At 35.3% G+C, this 6,747-nt stretch overlaps 1 pseudogene; it reads right to left on the reverse strand.

Moving 5' to 3' along the window:
- Nucleotides 1-1,334: 1,334 nt before the first annotated feature.
- LOC112476680 lies at nucleotides 1,335-1,453 on the reverse strand (annotated as a pseudogene).
- Nucleotides 1,454-6,747: the final 5,294 nt, after the last annotated feature.

The raw sequence follows: 6,747 nt of genomic DNA on the forward strand, positions 1-6,747 counted from the left end.
CTTCCTCCTCCTCCCAGCTCAATCGGAGTTCACAGCCTCCGGGGCATGTGGCGAGAGGGGAGCAGGAGGTTGGCACAGGCCCTTTTGGCTCTGGACCATACCGCCCATAGTGCACCATGAATTATTATTTTTAATAAATCCTGTAATTATCTTGTGAACAGAACATTTTTGTGGCACTATATTTTTTGGTGTTAAAAGCATTAATTTGTTCAATATAAACATTAAAAATATACCATAGTTTTTGTAACCAGGAGCCTCACAAAATACAAGGTGCGCTCTGACGCAAACATGGCCGGCCAGCCAGCCCACAGCCAGCTCTCAGACCCAGCCCCGACTGTCTAGGAGACAGACTATGCCCCTCTCTGCTTGGGCTAGAGGTTCACCCCAGCATAGGTGACTATGATATTGCAAGCTCCCTTTCGGAGGCAGAAGAAAAGGGCTCGTTATCGGCTGGACAGACACCCCACAATGTATCTACTATACTATCCTCTTCATGGGCTCACCTTCTACAGATGCCCAGATGTTGCAGGTCTCCAGCTGGATGAGCAGAGGACCTCAAGGACTGTGGAATTTCGGGGGACTTCACCTTGCAGCTCAACTTTCATAACTGTACAACCCTGCTTTCCCCTGATCTTGTCTTTCTAGCATATTGCTATTTTCCCTGACCCTGATATTCTTTCTTTACTTGTAATTTACTGTTTTATCATTTCTTTTGAGTCAAAATCCTTTGTGGCATGACAAGAGACCAAAAAATTAAACAATGTCAGGGTTCGTATTTAATGCCATCAAATCGACACAATTCTTGTAGGCTTCTCAGCATCCTAGCTATCCTCCAAGAGGGCTTGGTCCAAGTTAGCCTTGGTTTACCCTTCCTTTCTTCCTTCCTTCCTTCCTTCCTTCCTTTCTTCTTTTCTTTTCTCCCTCCCTCTTTCTTTCTCTCTTTCTCTCTTTCTTTCGGTTTTTTTAAGTAACATTTTTCTGTAGAAGCAATATGAATATTATTTTTTATTTTTAAGCAGGGAAGCATGACCGATAAAATAAAAATCATTCAAATTCCCATCACAAACCCCCATATGCCCCTCACCCCACCCCAAGAGATAGCAACTGTTAACATTTTGGTGTACAACTTTTCAGGTAATTTTCAACAAAATTAGCCCTACTCTTAAAATACCCTACTACAACGTCCATTTGTATCTTATTTTTATTTTTTATTGTATTTTTTGTATCTTATTTTTATTGTTTTTTAAATATTTTTTAGGTGAGGCAACCCTTGGTCGACCTCACAGATTGCAAGGACTTTGTCAGCTTACAATCCCTTATTTTTTTATTTTTTACACTTACAGCACCTGGTCTTCCTAGGTGATCTCCCATCCAAGTACTAACCAGGCCCAACTCTGCTTAGCTTCCGAGATCAGACGAGATTGAGCTTGTTTAGGGTAGCATGGCCGTAGACTGTATATTATTTTTAAATTTAGCAATGTATCGTATGTTTCTTTTCACATAATTGAATGTTATTCAGGAAACATTTTATTTCCTAAACTGAAATTAACTATGCTATTTCGATGTATAAAATATTCAACCAATACAGAGAAATAAAGGTCCTCTCATAATCCCACATCCAAAGATAATTACTATTATTAAAAAAGAAATCCTTCAAGTTTCTAAGTATGCATAAATACACATTTACATAAACAAAATCATAACAGGTTTTGTAACTCAGGCTCACTAGATCATGAGTATCTTTCCATGTCAATACATAAATGCATTTTCCTTCTTAATGTCTACATAGAATTCCAGTCTATTAAATGAATGCTCGTAATTAAACCAATCACCTATCGTTGGAAACATTTGAGTTATTTCCAGTTTTGATACTATAATAAGGAATACTGCATTTGTCACATGTCTGATTATTCTCTTAGAAAAAATTCCTAAAAGGAAAATTGCTGAGGAAAATAGGATACACCTTTTAAAATTTGATTTATATGAAGTGACTCTATAGAAAATTGTACCAATTTACATTTCACCAACATGTATGAGATTCTCTACACCATCTCCAGTATTAGCCATTATCACTCTTTCTCATTTTCACCAGTACAATGGTTGAAAAGTGATATTTTATTGTTTCAATCTGAAAGTCTTTGATTATTGATGAGACTGAGCACATTATTATATCTTTGTCGGTTCAATTTATGAATTATTTGTTTATGTTCTTTGCCCATTTTATTTTATCAAAATATTCTCTTTTTTCCTATTGGTTAGTAAAGAGTAATTTATATACTAAGGCTACTAACCTTCACATCTACAATGAAATTATTCTTTCTCACTTAATTCGTTGTATCTTTTGCCATAGAAAGTTTTTGTTTTTATATATTTGTATCAGCCCTAGGAAAAGAAAGTCAAGTGACTGAGGCTTAAACCATAAAATATTAACAATTTAATTAACCTAAAATCCAGAGGTAGGTGGTCTCAGAATTGGTTTAGTGGTTCAGAGATGTCATCAGTCTCTTTACATCTTTCCGATTTGCCATCTACAATGTGTTGACGGTGTCTCTCCCTATAAGATGAGATGGCTGCTGCATCCCCAAATATTACATTATACTCCAATCAAGAAGGAAGAGGATGAGGACAAAAAATATTTCCATCTCACAGCTCTGTTATCTCACCGGGAAGAAAAATCTTTCCCAGTAATCCCCAGCAGATTTTTATTTACATCTCATTGGAAACTAGTAATGTCTGCCAAAATAGTCAAACCTGTCAATCATTACCTCCATGACTTGTGGCTGAGTATCATATAAACCGAAGGCCCTCCCCACCTCCCCAAATTATTTTAAAATATACTCTGGTATTATCTTCATGAACTTTCAAGATTTTTGTTTATTTTGTTAATTTCCAAATCTTTAAATTATCTGGAATTTATTTTGGGGCTTTTGAGATTTGAGATTCGAGATTACTTTTTTCTCTAAAATAGTAATATCAATAACTTTTATTAAATAATCAATACTTTCCCCCACCACACTGAAATATCTTTATTACGTACCATATTATCCTATATTTATGGCCTATCTCCATTATCTGTTTTTCCTGCACCAGTAGCACAATGTTTTAGTCACTACAGTTTCATTAGGTCATTTTTATGTCAGCTAGAACAAGTTATTCTTTTTTCATATTTTTTTGACTATTCTCCATTTGTTTATTCTTCTAGATAAACCCTTCCAATAAATATTCTTTCTTGGCATTTTGATTAAAATTATAGATTAATTTTAGAAGACTTCACACCTTTACCAATATTTAGACTGTCCTTCCAGGATCATGGAGTGTGCCTCTCATTTTTTAAGTCTTCTTTTATGTCCTTTAGCAAGTTTTTATAGTTTCTTCATAAATATCCATTTTCATTCAGTTTATTTTTATACCAGTTGTGAATGGGATTTTTATGCCAATAGGAAGCTAAGCAAGGACCATTATTGCATTACTTAAATATACCCTATTTGGTTATGATTATTTTAAATATCGCTTGATTTGGTTTGCTAATATTTTATTTAGCATGCATTCCCAAGAGATGCTGGGCCATAATATTTTTATCTTTTGAAGGATTTTATAATAAAGCTTGCAAAGTTTATAAATGAATTAGGGAACTTGTAATCTTTACCTTACTCTAGAAATGCGGTATCCAATACAGAAGCCATGTGCAACAATTGAAAGTTTGAAATGTGGTTACTGCAACTGAAGATCTAAGTTTCTAATTTAATTTTGTTAACTTACATTTAAATTTAAAAACTGATTCTCAATTCCATTACTGAAAAACTTAAGCATATTTGGAACAACATAGGTATGTGAATCTACTTTTCAACTGTAAATATCATGAAATCTAACTCCTCAGAGATCAGCATTTCTGATAAAAATTTAGCATCTGAATTAAGATGTGCTATTAAATGTAAAATAGACACTGGAGTTTAAAGACTTAGCATGGAAAAATAACATAAAATATCCCATTCATAATTTTTATATTGATTACATATTGAAATAATATTTTGAATGTATTGGATTAAATAAAAATATATTACTAAAGTTAATTTCACCACTGCTCCAAATTTTTAAATAATAGCAATTATCTGATCCTTAATGTTTGCTAGAACTACACTTATTTTTTTATAAATACATGTTGTCCCATCAAATTGATAAACTAAATGTGTTTAATTAATTGTTTAGTATGTTATTGTTAAATTTTTAAGTTATTCCTTTCTTGCTTTCTTTTTTCTTGCTTTCTTTCAACAATTATGAACAATTTTGTGTTTAACAAGTTTGTGGTTTTATCTTTATGTAAAATGACAATCAGATTTGTTTTTTGAAAATCAATTTGGTTGTATTGTAGAGAATGGGGTGTCCAAGGCCAAGAATGGATTCGATCAGTTAGGAAGCCACAGCAAAAGTTCTGGGGAAATGGGGCTGGCAGAGCTGAAAAGAAATGGACACTTTCTAGAGATGTTTATGACATGGAGCCAATAGGACTTGGAATGAATTGGATACCAGACTCATGGCAAGGAAACCATCAAGGATGACTCCTAAGGTTCTTGCTAGGCAACCAGAGTTTGGTGAGACAGTCACTGAGTTGAGAATCCTAACAAAGGACTAGTTTGGGGGAATAAGCTCTTGAGTTCAATTTCCGAATGGTGAGTTCAACAAGCTCTTGAGGCATCTAAGTAGAGATGTGGAATAGATGGGTACAGAGCAAGAGGAGGGGGTAGGATGGAGATAAAATTTGGGAATTACTGGTGTATAGATAATATTTGAAGCCTGAATGGGCCTGAATGGGATTGTCTGGGGACAGAATGTAGATTGAGAGATCTGTCTGGGGCAGTGGGAGAGAGGTGACTAACACCAAGCCTTGAGAAACATCGATATTTAAAGCCGGGTAGAGAAGGAGGAGTCAGATGGAGACTGAAGGAGAGTGACCAGAGGTGTAGAAGTAAAGCCAGGATAGTGTGGTGTGAGATGTTACAGAAGCCAACTCAAGAGAATATTTTAGGGAGAATACCAACAATTTCTGAGAGATTGCGAGCAAAAACTTAAAAAAAAAAAATGCTTATTGCTCAATCTCATTAATAACCAAAATATACAAATTAAAACAATAAGATATCACTGTTCAATCACTTGATGGTTAAGATTTTTAAAATTAATAATATCCAATGTGGGCAAAGATAGGGGAAAGGGTTACCCTCACATCCTGTTGGTAAAAATGTAATGGCACTAACTTTTGGGACTGTCTTGACAGCATCCACCAAAATATAAACCACAAACACTCTTTAACTCAACGATTTCTCTTCTAGGTATCTATTCTAGGAAAACACTCATGCACAAGAGGTTGCAGTTACAATACTGTTCACTGTAGCACTGCTTGTAAAACTATAAAACTACGAATAACATAAATGTCCTTTGGTAGAAAGAAAACAATGGCACATACTATCGAATACTAGGCATCAGTTTGAAAGAGGCAGAGGCTGTCCCTCCACCAGTTCCAGGAATTTGGCCTCTTTCTCTTTCTTTTCACCTTTTACCATTCTCTTGCTGTCTACTGGTTCTATCTAACCTTTTCTGAGGCTTAGCCTCCCTATTATTGAAGACAGAAAAGCCTATAAAATCTCTCAAAACGCATTTTTAACTGCATCTTTAGAGCACAATGAAAGGTAGTCATTGAAATAATTTGGGGCCCAGAGTTTTAACCCTAACTTTAAAATCACACTTCAGAGGTAGCTTCCTCTTCTGCTCCTTTTAAAGTCAAAAGACACTCAGCAGTCTTAATAACTCTTAGGACGGCATCCTCCCAGCCTCGACTAGCCCCACAGCCTTGCCCAGGTCACAGGGCAAGCCCGCCTTGAACAAGGGGAGGCCCAGACAGATAGTAGCCCTAGCGAGAGGGGCAGCCACCTTCTAGACCACTGGCTTCTCACTGCGTCTCTCCCAAACTCCCACCTCTTCCCTACAGGCGCTTACAATAAAAATAGCATCCGGGGACATAAAAGTGCATGTTTAATAATAACGACAGTGATGGCAGCTTTTATGGGAGCTACCCGGGACCCAGGCCCAGCACCTATGCAGGGACCTGAAATATTTCCTCCCCACACATCCTCCTCTCAATGATTTCTTAATCTTAAAACCGACTTTCCTAGAAGGGTGTCCTTTCATTTCATCTATATTGTTAGATTCGTTTAAATAATGATTATATATCATTATAAAAATAGTATAAATTATTAAAAATAGAAATTTATTAAAAATTGTATAAAATTATACTACAATTAAAAGTATTATAAAAATTATAAAAAATAGAGATATTTTCCCTGGGTGGAGGAAGTGAACAGACTTTCTAATAGCTTTATCTGCCTTCATCTTTTACAGCTGAGTTATTTCTAATTTTTTTTAAGTTTGCTGAGTAACAGCTACATAGAGTTTAAGAGTTCTTGTCTTCTTATCCATAGCATCTATTATGATTAATCCATTGGTGTAAAATACAAACGATTTTCTCTACATTATTTGGAAGGTTTTGGAGTTAAGAGCCATGAACACAATGAAGGGCAAGAACCCAGCAAATGGGCCCAAAAAGCTGGATAAGAATGGCATTTCATGTTTGTTTGAAGCTCTTTCATTCTCTTTGTCCTAACTTGCCTTTTCCTTCATTTACTGTTGTTGTTGTTGTTTTGTATCATTTTTATTAGTTTTCTATTACTGTATGACAAATTATTACAAATTTAGTGG

This window comes from Pteropus alecto, unplaced genomic scaffold (genome assembly GCF_000325575.1).
Source record: "Pteropus alecto unplaced genomic scaffold, ASM32557v1 scaffold71, whole genome shotgun sequence".
Classification (NCBI taxonomy): domain Eukaryota; kingdom Metazoa; phylum Chordata; class Mammalia; order Chiroptera; family Pteropodidae; genus Pteropus; species Pteropus alecto.